Below are 18,697 nucleotides of genomic sequence, written 5' to 3'. Positions count from 1 at the left end.
CATTTAGCCCCACCGGCCCAATAGAAGGATACTTTGATTTGACATGGTGGACCCAACTCACCCATTTACACCCATACATCTCTAGCGCAGCTAAAGCCACATACTTATCCATCCCGTGATGAAGGTGGCCCATAGAATCATTGCTTCGCTCGTCACCCCTAGAGAGGAGCGAAGCACCATCATCGCGCTACAGATCAAAATCCTTTATGCAATGGCTCATCCTGAGGACAACCTCGTTCCTCATTATGGTCAATTTTTGTGCCACAAACTCCTCCGCCTGAGCACATCCCGATCAGTAAAGATTTATTGCGGGGGTATTGTCAGCATGCTCGCCAATAGCGCCCAAGTCTGAGCCCCATACCCCAGTCCCCACCAGCCACTGCCGGGTGAGCCTTATCTCACCACTGCTTTCCTTGAGTCCATGCGACTATTCCGTTTGGCAGCGGATGGCACACACCACTAGACCGTTGGTCAAAATCATGATCCAAAGCTCCTCATCACACCTGAAAACAAAGGCATTCTTGATCTCTGAAACCCCATTCACATGACCGATTGGAAAATCACTCCATACATCTTCCCCCGGTGATACTCCACTGAAGTAGATGAATAAAGTGAAGAAAACGAGGAAGGTGGTGATGATGATGAAGAGGAGGAGGAGCCCCACCATACTCCTCTCACCGGTGGTGCCAACTCATCCCATTATGTTGCGCCCCCGTCTTATCATCAACAGTATATGGATGAATTTCAGTCAATCCATACCCACCTCGACACCTACCAGCAAGATATTGCAAGCCTCACTCAGAGTTTCTCTTCCTTCACTACCCAGTACGCTCGGGATCAAGAGCGTCAACGCAAACATAAGGAAATTTTTTGGGCTTGGACCCGAAATTCCGGTTATTATCCTCCTCCTCCTCCGTTTTAGGTTGTTCTGCCCTCTCCAAGCATCGGGGACGATGCTTATCTTTAAGCTTGGGAAGGGGTACGCATCCATGCATCATCATTAAAATAAAAATATTTTTCCTTTTTCTTTCATTATGCATTTATAAAACCCAAAAACATTTTTATTTTTATTTTTATTTTAAGTTTTTGCATTTCATCATTTGCATGCATATTCATAAAAAAAAGTGTACGAGATGATGACACTCTTTACATACTATTGCTCCATGAAGTGGGAAAACGAAAAATCAAAATGAAAAAACAATACTAAAGCAACCGGATAGTTACCGGAAGTGTAGAATCAGCTGTCATAACCATGGTACCCAAACACCATAATTCGAGACCCTATCCTTAGATAATAAAAAGAATTTATATTGAAACATTTTTTGGGCGGTAATAACAACTTTAGGATGATTTGCTTCTGAATGTATAAAAAGAATCATTATCGACAACTCTGGACCCACAGAACACGGACCTATTTGTTGACACGCGTTCCCCCCGCAGTAATAGAGAGCTTAAGTATCAGATCCACACAGTCAAGAAAGAAGGAAGGGTACAACTGTCATATCTAGTACCCAAATCAGAATTTCAAGTGCCAAAACGAAGAAATCCAAAGAAATTCCAAAAATGAAGATTGAAGAATCCAAGTTCAAAACGAAGTACAAATCAAAGTTCAATCAAATCAAAAGCCAATTCAAAGTCAAATATCGCAAATAAAGAACTGTGTGATATGATACTTGTGGCTCTTGAAAAAGTGAAAGCATAGGAGCTGGGCCCCTTTGGGTGGGCTCGTTGTTTCAGCGAAAGCTAATTCGCCGTGACAGGTTCTTAAGGATGCGTCGATTCTGATTCTTGGTCATATAGTCTTAAGGACATGAGATCCGGACTATGTTATTTTCGCCCATAAAGCTTAGTAAGGTATAAAGTTTTAATAAAACTAGGGTTGGATTATTGGGTTACACCGTTTCGGGTCTTCCTCACTTTGGGAGTCTGTGATACATGGAAGGAAGCAGAATGGTTGCCTAGGTATTAATGATTGGAGCCATATTGATGTAAAGTCTGATCGTACTTATATAGATTATTTACTTGTGCCTTAAATTTCTTTTTGATACATTTTTGTTTCGTTAGTGCTTCTATACATATTTTTCTTTTCCTTTTTCATGGTTTACATTGCATGCATTCATTCCTAGTCCTTAGGACCTTTCCGTCCCTTTTTGTTCTATGTTTCTTTTTGTCATCTAGAAATCGTCATGTTTTGTCTATTTCTTGTTCTTTCTTGAGGACAAGAAAGGTTTAAGCTTGGGGATATTTGTTAGGTGCATTTTGTGCACCTTTTTGCATAACCTTTAGCCCTTTTGTGTATGTTTTTAGCATAATTGTTCTTTGCTTTTATTGTATTTCATCATATTTAGGTTAATTTTTGGAATAACCTTATTTGCACTCTTTAATGTCATTTTCAGGTAAAACGGAGGTTGGAGCGCGCTTTTGGAGGTGCCGGGGAGTGTTGGTAAAGATTGTGGGATGATCGAGAAAAAAATGGAAGAACTAGGAATATCAAGTTTGGATAAGCATCTAGAGGGCTACACGGGGCGTGTTGGGTTTGGCCTAGAAATCCAACACGGGGCGTGTTTGACCATTCCAGGCACTTTGACTTCACTGAAGACGACCCGTGTTCATTTTAGCCTATTTGGACACGGGGCGTGTTGGTCCAGATGAACATTTTTGAGCATCATACTTTAGAGTTGGAATCGAGGATTGAAGGGTGTGTTTTCACTCAACACGACCCGTGTTGATTTACTCTATATCGACACCGGCCGTGTTCGACTTAACAACCGCTTTTTGATAGTTTTTCCTTCTTTCATTATGTTGAGAATTTGGTCATTTTGGGGGATATCGGAGCATAAAAGAGCATTTTTGGAGAGGAGAATTCAAAGGTTTTAGCAAGGGTTTGTCCGTTAATCATTTGGGAACATTTTAAATTCTTCTTTGTAAGCACTTTAGCACTTAATTTCATCTTTTAAACTTGTTAATCTTGCTCTACCCATGTGTGGCTAGAACCCTAACTTCCAATTTCATGTTTTGACTTTTTGGTTGTGAATCATATCATATGACCTGATGTTTATGTTTAATTTCTATCTAGTGAAACTGATTTTACTTCAATCGAATGTTTGATTCTAATAATGATTCTTATTGGCCATTTAAATTAGGGATTCAAGTTATTCATTTTGCAAAATCCATAATTTTTTTTTGTGAATTGAACTAAGAAACAAGCATTAAATTGATTTCTTATGAATGAATTTAGTGTAAATCTTTTCACACATTCTTACGCTCCCGAGGTTGTGAAGAGTATTGGGTGTTGTTGGGAACATTTACAATAAGCTTACTACAATCTTTTAATCTAATTCTAAGAGCTTGTTTAGATTAGGTTAGTAAGGTTAGGATTAATCAAAGAGTCTATTTTGATTGATTAATGTGGTGAATGGAAAGTGTTAGAGCTTGTTAAAACTTTCAAGTACCAACTTAGGTAGAATGAAACAAACGTCTTGTCATCTTTGATTCACATTGCTATATTGTCATACATGAAGTTGGAGTCCTTACAAAATCTGAACTTAATTCACTCATTTAGCCGATTACGTGTGTTTTTAATTTGTTTGTTTAGTCATTGCATTCTAAACCCCCTATTTATTGTTGGTGACCGTAGTACCTTGCGCAAAGAGGTATATAGTAATTATCCCGTGTCTCTGTGGATCGACTCTACTTGCCTTGTACTAGCTTTTAGTGCAATATAGTGAGATTCTTTTGGAGTATATCGTACCCCTTTATTTGTTGGGTTTGACACCCCTAACAAATTGGTGCCGTTGCCGGGGAGATGGTGTTACTAATTGTTTATGCCTAGATCATTTCGTACAGGTACACCATTGCCAATTGACTCAGAGATAGAAAAGGACTGCAAAGAAGTTAATGAAGCAAGCTAAGCTTCGTAAGTGGCAACCGGTTTCCGGTACTTCTTCATCATCTACTCCCCCAATCATCAACATTTGGGAGGACATACCCCTCTCAAGTGTATCAGCCTCAGAAACAGAAATCCCATCACTCTCACCACAACCGTCCTCACCATAAATATCACTCTACCCTCTTCACCCGTTCATAATATCCTAAACACTTCCCCTACAAAAAGATCACCCACTTCTCAAGCCATTGCACACAACCCTGGAGGGAATGAAGGTCCTCCAAACCCACCACCCGAACAAACTCTCCGTCAATGGTCAAGACAAGAGGTTACTCAACAACATCTTTGCATCACATACCCAGCCGCCACTAACTTGGAACTAAAATCCGGGCTCATTTACTTACTCCCAGCATTTAGAGCCCTGGAAAATGAAGATCCTCACAAGTTTCTCGCCGAGTTCCATGTAGTATGTGTAGGTATGAAACCACACAATGTCACGGAGGATCAAATCAAGCTTAGGGCATTCCCTTTTGCAGTTCAAGACGCAGCCAAAGACTAGCTCTATGACCTCCCACCAGGGACGGTGCCTACTTGGGTAGACCTTGCAAGGTTGTTCTTGGATAAGTACTTTCCCGAAATGAAAGCTTCAGCCCTATGGAGGGAAATTATCGGAATCAAGCAACACAAAAGAGAAGCTTTCCACACATATTCGGAAAGATTTAAGAAACTTTGTGCCCTTTGTCCAAAGCACGGGATTACCGAGTATCAGTTGTTACAGTACTTCATTGAAGGCATGACCCCAATGGAAAGAAGAGTTCTCAATGCTTCAAGCGGCATATCTTTACCCGACAAGACTCCAACCGAAATCCGCAACCTAATCAAGAACATGGCTGAAGATTCTAAACATTCAATCCATGATGAAGAATGGTACATGAATGCACCCGAGGTGTAAAGGAAATCCAGACTCCTCAAATTGAAGCTCAATTGTCCGAGCTTACGAAAGTGGTTATGATGCTAGCCAAAGATAAAGGTGTGCAACCCACACCCCGCCCTTGCGGTATTTGTATTCATGTAGGGGACCCAACTGACATGTGCCCTCAACTTCAAGATGAGGATTATGAAGAAGCAAAAGCCATGGGAGGTTATTCTGGATCAAATCAAAGAGGATACGATCAACCACGGGGCAACCAAAGATGGAACAACAATCAAGGTTGGGGAGGAAATCAACAGGGAAGTCAACCAAATCAATACCAACAAAGACCACCTTTTCCACAACAAAACTTTCAGCCAAGGCAGCCACAACACCCTCCTCAACAAGCGGGTTCATCAAGTATGTCCTTAGAGGAGATAGTGAAGAGTTTGGCCACTAGCACCCAAACTTTCCAACAAGAGACAAAAGCAAGTATAAAATATCGTAGACACTAATCTCATAATCATCACTTAGCCTTCTAAGTTTAAGTCTAGAAATCCTACAAACTCCTAGTTCGCTTAAACTAATGCTCTGATACCAACTGTGACATCCCCATTTTCATGCCAGAAAAGACCGATTTCGTTTATGCTTTTTAAAATAAAATTAGAGTAATTCCCAAAACAAAATATGATAAGAATGTATCAAAACATTTCTTAAAGAAAATGTATTTTCATTAAATAACAAAACATCGGGATGTCATGTTTCGATACAGACCAAAAGCATAAACAGTACAATATAGACCTTACAACAGTTATTTACAACTACGGGCCTATAATCAAAATCCCTCATCAACGTCCAACTATGATCTTGTTCCACTACCTGTAATACAGAAAAAACTGAGTGCGTCAAGCTTGGGAGCCTGGTGAGCATATAGGGGTTTCAACCCACAATAAGTAAATTTATTATGTTTAAACATCAAACAACTAGCAATATTTTGCCATCCCGATTATCTTATTTATTCTTAAAGATCTTAATAATCATCTGTTCTCCATTCATTCATTCCTAAGGATTCTCCTAAGGTGATTACCTGTTCCCGTATTCCTCACCTCATGTCCCTAAAGCATCTATTTACAAGGGACCTAGTCTAAGGATTTTTCAATGGGGCGACAACTCTGCTTCGGGGTTTCCTTAGCAATTTATGTCAAATAGGGAAACCATCAGAGTGACAACATTGCTTTCCCTAATAATTTATGTCGAATAGACAACCAGAGGGGTGACAACATTGCTTTCCTCTACAATTTATCTCAAATAGGCAGGAAGTACATCGTCGCTAGGGCTTATACAACATTGACTAATTCCATAGCTACCAATATTCATCTATACATGTAACGCCCGCAAATCCGGGCCAGTCAAATTAGAGGCAATAGGGGTCGAAAACGACTTTTTGACAAAAGATTATTTAGAATAAATAATCTTAACCAAGTTGTAGAGTATGTTACAAGGTTTCCGTACATATAAAGAACGCTGAAATCCGAGTTATAACAAAAAAGTTATGACCCGTCGAAGTTTCGCGACCGAACCGGCACGATACCGAGAAGCGTAAATACTGAATTTACGATAGAGCGAGATTTAGCCTTAGCGCTCTAAACGAAAGTCGTAGAATATGTTAAACTAAGAACATCGACAAAAAGAACGCCCAAATCTGACTTCGTATGAGGAAGTTATGATTTTTGTAAGATTTAGCATAGTAGTGCACAGCCCGAAATCTGAATTTTAGATCGGTCGATTTTTAGCCGACGGGATCTAAATGAAAGTTGTAGTTCTCGTAAATACCAACGCGTGGATATGCGAAAGATATGGACGAAGCTTAGTCCCTACTTTTCGAGCGCGGCGAATTCGATACAGTTTTGTAAATCCGAGATAGAATGAGAATTAGCCAACGAGGTCTAAATGAAAGTTGAAGATCTCATTAATAGGAACTCAAACGTAAAAAGACAGACAAAAACGAAGCTCGTATGCAAAAGTTACGGACGAAGCTTAGAGACTACTTTACTATAAAACTCCTATAAATACAAGGGTGAACTCCTCATATTTTCTTCACAACATAAGCCTCTCTTTCTCTCTCTAACTTCTCTCTAGCCTCCCTAAACCCCTCCCAAGTCTAGGGAACCTCCCTATCACGAGAAGAAAGCCCCGGAGCGCCCGACGGCTCCGAGAAGAAAAGCTTTAGGCTCGGAAACGCTGCTCCAGCGAAGCCCGGTTTTTAATAAAAACCCATTGTAAGTGAGTTACGCCTATACTATATGTAATATAGTTTTATTTAATTATAGTAACATTATTAGGACCTTAAAATAATTATTTGGGCTATTATTATGAGTTATATTGAGTGTTATTTAACGCTTATATAATAGTAATAATAGCTAGACTATTAATTAGTTGCGATTAACGTTAAAACTAAACTCTAGTGGTATTAATACAAGGTTTTGGTCAAGGAAAAATTGTTTTAAGAAGTAACGAAGAGCTGTCCGAGTGCCGAGTCACCACCTTACCAGGTGAGTGCATAGTTACTTTCAGCTTACACATAGATATGAAGTATTTTATATAAATTACGTGCTATGTGTGCATATTATCTGAATACTTGCTATCTATGCTGGATGAACGTTTTATACATGTTTTCAATGATTTAAACTGTATATGTATTTTATATCTACAAAATGTGTTGGGTAAAACATGGGTAGATTTAATAGTTGCTGTGTGACAAAATAATAATGAGAGGCCTCGTTATAGCTGTTCTTGATGATCTAGTCATCTAGCGGAGTATAGATGACGACCACGGACTATTCTAGACAGTCCAGTGGAACACTAGCAGACTCGCAACCTGTAGGTGTTTATTCGAACTGTGTGTTTATTCGAACTGTGTTTTCATTTGAACTTTGTGAACTGTGTGCTCACCAGGTACACTCCATCCCAATGATAGTCCTTTGACTAAGTCCCTTGTGTTAGATGTTTTAGGGACGTAATGTGAGGATAACGGGAATGGGTAATTGGGTTGATTGCTTGATGTTTAAAAATAATAACTATATTATTGTGGGTTGAAAACCCTATGCGCTCACCAGGTTTCCCAACCTGACCCACTCAGTTTATTTATATCACAGGTGTTGATATGAAGTGACATTACACTGAGAGATTTAAAGAGATGTAGATCACTAGTGTAAATATTGTAAGTTTCGTTTATGCTTATGTTTCTATATTAACGATGACATTCCAAACGTTTTAAAATGAAATAAATACGTTTCTTCGAAAATGTTTTAATAACGTATTTACCATGTTTTTCTGGGAACAAATTCCGCAACATTTTTATAAAATGAAGTACTCTGATTTTTATAAAGCATAAACAAAATCGGTCTTTTCTGGCCGTGAAAATGGGGATGTCACAGTTGGTATCAGAGCATTAGTTTAAGCGAACTAGGAATATGGATTTATTTCTAGACTTAAACTTAGAATGCTAAGCGATGATTGTGAGGTGTGAGCACTAGATTATTTTAGGAATTGTGCCTAAAATGCTTTTATGTGCTAAATGCTTGTGCCTGATATGCTGTTATTTGTTCGGATCTATGGTCTGTTGCCGACCGGATCTGGAAACCTTATGTGTTTAGGATTCTAAGCGTTTAACTACGATATTATAACTAGCATATAAATGTTTCGGAGTGATAAGAATGATTTAAACGTCAATCCTGAGTAAAGGTCTAGATTCACCTTATTCGGTGTATAGATCAAGATGGCAAGAACCCGTAAAGGAAACGTGAATGCAAATGGGAACAGAAACCAACCCCCAGTGATTGAGCAAATACCGGTGATGGAAGCCGCTACTGAGCCAGTCACAATGGCCGGAGTGCAAGCGATGATCCAAGCGATGTTGGATCGTGAAATGGAGGAAACTAGACGTTTGCTCCAAAAAAATCGAGAGGAAGCCACTATTCAGATCGAACAGCCCGAGTTGAACGAAGGGTAGACTGAGGAAGGAGACTACAGTGGAACTGTTGGTCAAGTCAACCCACCAATAGTTCAACAAAACAACCAAGATGACGAAGTCGAGAGGAATGGATGCAAGTACAAGGATTTCCTGACTTGCAAGCCATCGACTTTCACTGGAAAGGAGGATCCGATCGGGGTCATGGATTGGATCTCGGAGATGGAGTTAGCTTTCATGACATGCGGTTGTAGAGGGAAGCTACAGACCACGTTTGCAGTACGTCAGTTTCAAGGAGGCGCTGTACGTTGCTCGAATACCTTGGGGAAGACTTTAAGCCCCAACAAGCCCCTGCAACTGACATTGGCAGAATTTCTGGTACAATTCAAACGAAAGTACTGCTCAGCTCAAAACCTGCTCGAGCTAGAGAACCAGTTTCTAACCCTGAAGAAGGGAAGCATGTCAATTGATGAATATACCAACAACTTCACAGAGAAGATGGAGTTTGCCTTGTGTCTTGTTTCGGATGAGCTGACGAAAATCGACAAGTAAGCAAAGGGACTTCCATGGGAGTACGCGGTGCCAGTGCGTCAGGAACCTACTCTGGAGGCAGCTATCTGGGCTGCCAAGTCTGTGGAAGATATGATTAAGGGAAGAGCTGCCAACAAGATTGAGGTTGGTGAAAAGAGGAAGTTTGAGGGGTCTGCAAAGCCCGATGAGAGAAGCAAGTCCAGTACCAGGAAGTTTAGAGGGGGGAACGAAGAAAGATGGTGCGAGAAGTGCAAAAAGAAACACTCTGGAAAATGCGGTGAGGAGGTGACTTGTTTCAAGTGTGGGAAGCATGGGCATTATACCAACGAGTGTAAATTCAACAAAAGGGTGTGCTACGAATGTAACGAGGAAGGGCACTTCAAGAAAGATTGCCCAAAGAGAGAAGGGGCTACAAAGCCAAACATTCCGCCAAAACCGAAGGCAAGAGCATTCCATATGATCCTGGACGAAGCAGATGACAATGCGAGGATTCAGGAGTGACGGATTGACATCCAAGGATCGAGTTATAAATAGAATCGTATGATGTAGCCTGTTAGAGGCATAGTCTAGGGTGAACTTGAACACCTATGTAATAGTTTCAAGAAATAATAAAATCTTCGTTTTGTTATCTGGTGTGTTAAATTGTTGTGCGATTTGCTGCATGGTGACTTGGGAAAACTGCGGGACAATACTTGGGACGAGTATGAGTAGGTGTGAATAGTAGTAGAGGCCTATACTACCGGAAACACAGGACTCACACTTGGATCAGGGAAAGTCACAAGGTTACCAAGAAGCTAGTAATTGATTTCGTTTTATTCAAGTGTGTCGTTACCATCGTTTCGGTAATGACTGAGAAGATTGTTGATATTCCGACCCTAGTGGTCATATCGAATTGAGTCCGACTACGATGAGTATGTTGCGTGGTTCAGGGAACCAAGTTCGATGTAGCGTCCGACTTAAACCAAACAATTGAAATCAAAGCGATCAATAGATGTATCGCGTTCGTTGTTAAAGTGTGATTATATCACATTAGAACATGAAGGAAGACATAGTCTGTTTTAGAATTTAACTCTAAGAGACCTGAGTCTAAACGTGCATCACATGATGATAGGTCATAATTTGGAGTCTAGCCTGAGGTAGAGAGCAGGTGTACGATTAAGTACTGCTTACAGTCAATGAGTCTAAGAAATACACTTGAAGTAATACAAAAGTTATAATTACCTAGGATGAAGAGATGACGTATGGAGTCACTATAAAAACCCTGTTTCGTTGATGATTCCGGGACGTAATCATCCTAAGGGGGAGATAATTGTAACGCCCGCAAATCCGGGCTAGTCAAATTAGAGGCAATAGGGGTCGAAAACGACTTTTTGACAAAAGATTATTTAGAATAAATAATCTTAACCAAGTTGTAGAGTATGTTACAAGGTTTCCGTACATATAAATAACGCCGAAATCCGAGTTATAACAAAAAAGTTATGACCCGTCGAAGTTTCGCGACAGAACCGGCACGATACCGAGAAGCGTAAATAGTAAATTTACGATAGAGCGAGATTTAGCCTTAGCGCTCTAAACGAAAGTCATAGAATATGTTAAACTAAGAACATCGATAAAAAGAACGCCCAAATCTGACTTCGTATGAGGAAGTTATGATTTTTCTAAGATTTAGCATAGTAGTGCACAGCCCGAAATCTGAATTTTAGATTGATCGATTTTTAGCCGACGGGATCTAAATGAAAGTTGTAGTACTCGTAAATACCAACGCGTGGATATAAAGAACGTCGATAATAGAGCTCGTATGTGAAAGATATGGACGAAGCTTAGTCCCTACTTTTCAAGCGCGGCGAATTCGATACAGTTTTGTAAATCCGAGATAGAATGAGAATTAGCCAACGAGGTCTAAATGAAAGTTGAAGATCTCATTAATAGGAACTCAACGGTAAAAAGACAGACAAAAACGGAGCTCGTATGCAAAAGTTGCGGACGAAGCTTAGAGACTACTTTACTATAAAACTCCTATAAATACAAGGGTGAACTCCTCATATTTTCTTCACACCATAAGCCTCTCTTTCTCTCTCTAACTTCTCTCTAGCCTCCCTAAACCCCTCCCAAGTCTAGGGAACCTCCCTATCACGAGAAGAAAGCCCCGGAGCGCCCGACGGCTCCGAGAAGAAAAGCTTTAGGCTCGGAAACGCTGCTCCAGCGAAGCCCGGTTTTTAATAAAAACCCATTGTAAGTGAGTTACGCCTATACTATATGTAATATAGTTTTATTTAATTATAGTAACATTATTAGGACCTTAAAATAATTATTTGGGCTATTATTATGAGTTATATTGAGTGTTATTTAATGCTTATATAATAGTAATAATAGCTAGACTATTAATTAGTCGCGATTAACGTTAAAACTAAACTCTAGTGGTATTAATAGAAGGTTTTGGTCAAGGAAAAATTGTTTTAAGAAGTAACGAAGAGCTGTCCGAGTGCCGAGTCACCACCTTACCAGGTGAGTGCATAGTTACTTTCAACTTACACATAGATATGAAGTATTTTATATAAATTACGTGCTATGTGTGCATATTATCTGAATACTTGCTATCTATGCTGGATGAACGTTTTATACATGTTTTCAATGATTTAAACTGTATATGTATTTTATATCTACAAAATGTGTTGGGTAAAACATGAGTAGATTTAATAGTTGCTGTGTGACAAAATAATAATGAGAGGCCTCGTTATAGCTGTTCTTGATGATCTAGTCATCTAGCGGAGTATAGATGATGACCACGGACTATTCTAGACAGTCCAGTGGAACACTAGCAGGCTCGCAACCTGTAGGTGTTTATTCGAACTGTGTGTTTATTCGAACTGTGTTTTCATTCGAACTTTGTGAACTGTGTGCTCACCAGGTACACTCCATCCCAATGATAGTCCTTTGACTAAGTCCCTTGTGTTAGATGTTTTAGGGACGTAATGTGAGGATAACGAGAATGGGTAATTGGGTTGATTGCTTGATGTTTAAAAATAATAACTATATTATTGTGGGTTGAAAACCCTATGTGCTCACCAGGTTTCCCAACCTGACCCACTCAGTTTATTTATATCACAGGTGTTGATATGAAGTGACATTACACTGAGAGATTTAAAGAGATGTAGATCACTAGTGTAAATAATTGTAAGTTCCGTTTATGCTTATGTTTCTGTATTAACGATGACATCCCAAACGTTTTAAAATGAAATAAATACGTTTCTTCGAAAATGTTTTAATAACGTATTTACCATGTTTTTCTGGGAACAAATTCCGCAACATTTTTATAAAATGAAGTACTCTGATTTTTATAAAGCATAAACAAAATCGGTCTTTTCTGGCCGTGAAAATGGGGATGTCACAATACAATACTAAATCTATACTCTCAAAGTACATCTATAAGACACTAAATCCATAGCTTCCAACATACATCTATAAGAATCCATAGCTTCCAACGTACATCTATAAGACACTAAATCTACAGTTACCAATATAATCCTTTAGGCGCAGCTACCAGGATATTTAGATAACAACTAGTGAACACTTAAATCAAAATACTTGGTAAACACTCTGTTTGAAAATACTTACTGAACACCTAGTTCAAACAATGTGATAATAATGTATATCTAAATCCTGCAAGATCACTATTATTATTAACATATATATATATATATATATATATATATATATATATATATATATATATATATATATATATATCATATTTCTAAAACAATCTATCCCATCCCGTCGATCCCCACATACTGACCCTATACAATGATCTTACAAGATATAGCCTAAGGAATCCATATGAAGCTCGTCCGATCACTTCATAAAAGAAAATGATGACTCCAAAACTCTTTCAAAATAAAAAGTATGGGGAAAAACTAATAGAGTACTCCCGTACGCTCCCGTAACCGACACACAATAGTGTCAAAAAGACTTTGTACATGATAGTACTTCTGGCACATTATAGTACTCTGGTATGTGTAAGACTCGTACCAGAGAACATAATAATACCCCGACACAAGCAGCACCTAAGACACAGCGATTTGAAAAGGACTTTGTACAAAAAATGTACTTCTGTACGTAACGTACTCCACCGATCATCGATCTCACCACACACATACTCTTAATAAGAGGCTACCCAATGTCCAAACTTAATTGAACTAAACATCCCTTTTTAAGTCTTAACCCATCTTAACACATGTTGAACCATAACTGATTCACACGTTGTATATAATCAAATATATATCTAACACGTATTTCGGGCAATAACAAATATTTAACATACATATATATTTAATACTTTAATCAATTCTTGTATCAAAATCATATCCATGAAAGAGACTATGCACATGATACCTTATCGGATGAACACATAGTTCAAAAATACAGAATCCGTATTCCTGGATTGGATATGTCTGATATATCTTAATAAACAAACAATATATATATATATATATATATATATATATATATATATATATATATATACACACACACACACATAGCACGTATTTTATAAAATACTTCATATATATGCGTAAGATGAAAGGGACTATACACTCACTTGATAAGACAATTGTTGGACAGCACTACGGCTCTTCAAGTAGTAATTCTTCGATAAATCCAGGATATCTTCGCACACTGGGCTTCTCGCGGGCAGAGCTTCGGCTCAAGAACTCTTTTCTTCTCGGGATCTTTGGAGTGTCGGGACTTGCTTCGGGTGTCGGGATGATACTAAGGCTTCGGGGGTGCTTCAAGAGGGCTATAAAGGGTGTAGAGAGTGAGAGAGTAAGTGAATTAGCAACCATGGCTGGCTGGCTTCGGTTTTTATTTATAGGGTCGAATTTCTGGATTTACGTAATGAACCACAAATGTTCATGTTGTGAGTTTAGTCTCCATCAGGTGCGTCATCACAACTTGGGTCTTTTAGGCTCTGGAAAACGTCCATCACCTGTTCACGTTGTGAACACCCTGTTCATATCGTGAACTCTAACAGTGGTGGAAGTTCGTGCCCCGAACATCAGAAATTCATATCTTTCGCATACGAGTTCCGTTTCGGACGTTCTTTATATGCACATGTAGGTGAGATTATGCTCTATAACTCTTGTTTAGACTTTGTCGGCAAATTTTGGGAAGGGCGGCTGTCCGCGCACTTTCCGATAATGACGGAAATCTAGTCCAGTTCCACGAAGGCGATAATGTCTTACGATCTGGAGATCTCCGCGAGACGGATACGGAAGCCCTCCGCAGAAGGGTAGAGAATATAAGGGGGAACCTAATCTCCTAAAACTAGTCATTAGGTAATACCGACCAAATAAGTCTATCTGCCGCTTTATTTCATAACAGAGCCGTTATTCCCGGCTGGCATAGAAGTCTCTTGCACGGGCGAAGGAGATGCATCTCTGGTACAGGTGGTATTGGACAAGAAAAAAGGGAGTAATTTCTTTCTTATTTCTGCCTTTCTTTCCCATGACGACTAGGAACGGGCAAATCAAAAATTTCACTTCGAATTTCGGACCTCAACATCCTGCTGCTCATAGTGTTTCACGATCAGTATTGGAAATGAACAGAGAAGTTGTGGATCGTGCAGAACCACATATTGGATAACTCCAGTGCGGCACGAAGCCATTGATGTCGAGTCGGCTCCTATGCCGCTAGCTATGCCCTGCTTGGTCCCCCGGCACGGTGGAGGTTCCATAGCACGTAATGAGTGTGCCACTAGTGGTCCATATCCATCAACTAGAAAATCGATCTTTATAGGTGGGACACCAAAAACAAAAACAGAAAAAGCTATCGGAATAGAATAAAAAAGGGACTCCTCAATAGGCGGAGACTCAGCCTCAGGAAATTATGTTAGTGAGAGACGACCTGGCAACCTTGCTATGTGATTACCGCCTTTAGAAAGCAATTAAGACAGAATGGAATGAATGACTGAACGAGCAGCTGGGCATGGGCATGGTGTTGGATGAATGTCTAAGTCCATAATTATATTTGGTATGTACTTGACCCGACCCGACATGGTCTATTTGGGTTGCACTTCACCGACACAATTTATATGGATAGTCTTTTGAGAATAGTATATTTATGATTTATATTAATATATTATAAGTTCTAATATATTAATATGGAATCATATTATTTAATTAGTATTGATCAAGAATTAATTAAGTGATCAAAAGGAACTAATTAAATATGGACTCTCATATATATATATATATATATATATATATATATATATATATATATATATATATATATATATATATATGGAATGGGCCAAATTAATTTAGGTTGGGCTAAGCTATCATGGATAGTCCATGGCGTTTTATCCCATGGATCCTATGAAATGAAAGGTCATGGGTATTAGGGTTTACATGGATGTAACCCTAATCCTGCATACTATATAAAGAGACCTTTGGCACAAGAAATGACACTAGTGTATGAGGACATTAGAGTGGGCCGATTTTAGTGTGCATAAATATTCTCTAAAGTTCTTCCAAGGGTTTTTGGTGATTTGTGATTCCACTTGAGGCTTCCACACTATTAGGGCTAAGCTCGTAAAGTTTGAAGACATCAAGCTACATCAAAAGGTAAAAAGGGTCGTAGAAAAAGAACCCAGCCACCTATTTCATTCGGCGTTCTGGGGCAAGGGCCCGACCGATTCGACCTACTTTTTCGCCGTTGACAACCTTTCGATCTTCTCCGGTTCTCACTCTTATATCATATCAGCAACGTTAGGTTCTACATTGTGTCGAACCATTTCTTGTCGATCGCGGATCTGGAGAAGGTTCCGGGATTTCAAAGAAGAAGAAAGAAGAGAAAGTTAGTACACAAAGTCTCCCCCTGCCTAATTGATCTAATGTGAAAGAAGTAGGCTAAGTCAAACCTTCATTAATCCATTTAGGCCCGACTAGGAACACATGGATCCAGGGAACGAACAACTTCTTACTAGTATGGGCGAATCACAGTAAAAGAGTCCAATCTATGAAATAGAGCTTAGTCTGTGCAAACTAGTAGAAGGCTTATGTTCTTATTTGATCCAATGAAACCTATTCCCAGAGTGTGACGGGCGGTGTATACAGGGTCCGGGTACATATTCACCGCGGCATGCTGATCCGCGATTACTAGCGATTCCAACTTCATGTTCTCGAGTTGTAGAGAACAATCCGAACTGAGGCAATCTTTCCGGATTCGCTCCACCTTACAGCCTTGCTTCCCATTGTAATTGCATTGTAGCACGTGGGCCTCTAACTACAACTTTGTAGTATAGGTGCTTCATAATATGCTAGTTAGGATGAAACATTGGAATATTTAAGATTTGCATGTATAATAGAGAAAACATAGATCCAAGGTTTATAGGGTTGCATGTACACCATAGGAGTGTTAGAATGCTCAAAACCCAACATATAGGAAATAAGTTCCCTTATATAATGGAATCATTGAACTAGGCTAGGAAGAAAGATCAATCAATTCTATATGCACTTTCGCCATCCGATCCGATGACCCCCTTGATGCCCTTTATGTTCTCTCTCTTTCCATAGAGTAAGTGTGCCGTTACATGCCCCTATCTAGGTGCTTTGTCTCCGACTCACCGGAAAAAGAAGAAAGAAGGTTTAGCGACTCTGCCCTAAACTCCTATTGGCTAGTGAGCTAGTTCCCCTTATCTAGAAAGTCAATATCCCGGATAATGGATCTTATAAGAAAGAGGGGATTGTTGCAACGACAAAAAAAAATGTACCAGAGAAATAGAGAAAACTACTAAAGCAGAAACGAGCGTAGCCTCGGGGTCTAGTTAAAGAGCCTCCTCGCCTTACCTTGTTGATATTGGAAATAGTCGAGAATAAGCCCTGGTCATGCTTCCCTATGAGTTGGGCATCGATAGAACTTGAAGAGAAAGAAGACGCTGAAAAAAAAGCCATTTGAAAAGGGGCATCATCCGATCCAGAACTTGTTGTTGACGAGTGAGCTGCCTTGCCCGAGGACCCTTACGTTTATGGTGAACGATCCCAGCCAGACCAGATAAGAATGTGCCCCCTCCTTGTTTCCATGATAGTCTAGATCCAGTTTAGCGCTTGATAGTTACACTTTTTTTTGTTGGCATCCGATGACGTCGACACGCTGGGCTGGGTGAAAAAAGATATTCCGAGAAAGTAGGTTTAATACAATAATATCGTAGTACAAAGAGTGATGCATCAACAGGTCAGACAGACCAACCTTCCTCCTGCCCACTGGCCTTCTTCTGGCTTACGAAACTTGCTAGTGAAATTATAGCTATCAGGGAATCCGCAACTAGAACTACAAAGCAAAGGGATTACTTGTCCCCAACAAAAGGTGCAAACCTTGGTTTGGCCAGTTCTGGGGCAGCTGTCCGTTCCTATAAAACGTCCGACAAAGAAAGCCGACCCGAACATCGGAAAAAGCGTAAGGAATAAAGTTAATGGCATCTTGATTCAGTGATGTGACTTCTCCTGCTCCACTAAATCAATTTTTAGTAGGCTGGGACAGGAAAACTCCGTTAGAAATTCACAACTCCTTTATCTGACATCCGTTTTCGTCTGTCTTTTTACCTTTTGAAAACTATCGACGAGATCTTCGATTCTCCTTTAGATTGTTTCGGCTAGAAATCACTCGATCTCATATTCGAAGTTTGGGCTTCATATCGCTAAGCTGAAACTTAGAAAAATCATAACTTCCTCATACGAAGTCACATTTGGGCGTTCTCTTTACGAACGCTCTCGGTTTAATGTATTCTACGACTTTCGTTTAGATCACTAAAACCAAATATCACTGTATCGTAAATTCACTATTTCCGTTGCGCTGTGTCGTGTCGGTTCTGTCACGAAACTTCGACAGGTCATAACTTCTTCGTTATAACTCGGATTTCGACATTCTTTATATATTCGGAATCCTTGTAACATATACTACAACTTTTATTAAGACTATTAATTCTTATTACTTCAAAAAGAGTTCCATTGGTTGACTTAGACTATTATATTGTCATTAATGCATAGCCTAGAAACACAGGCGTTACACTATGAAAGGTGTCAACCAATCACATTCCTCCATGCAACATCTTCTAGAACATTCATTCAAGTTATACAACCCATGAGCATCAACAACACACATGATGGAGCATCATGATCTATAGTGGCATGTCATGATCCAAGAGTGGCACATCAAGACCACCATGACATATCAATCATCATTTTGGCACATCAAGTAATAGTCCTTAAGCCTATTCAACTTCTGAGCTTCCTTGAATAGTCTTGAACATCATAGGAGATTTTATAGCATACAACTCATCAAGGGATACCTTGGCATATCAAGGAACCAAATCGCACATCCTTGCATCAAGATGGCATGT

The sequence above is a fragment of the Lactuca serriola genome, chromosome 7 (genome assembly GCF_051521515.1).
Source record: "Lactuca serriola cultivar US96UC23 chromosome 7, Lser_US96UC23_V15, whole genome shotgun sequence".
Classification (NCBI taxonomy): Eukaryota; Viridiplantae; Streptophyta; class Magnoliopsida; order Asterales; family Asteraceae; genus Lactuca; species Lactuca serriola.
The sequence above is the reverse complement of the archived record's forward strand: the minus strand, read 5'-3'. Positions refer to the sequence as shown.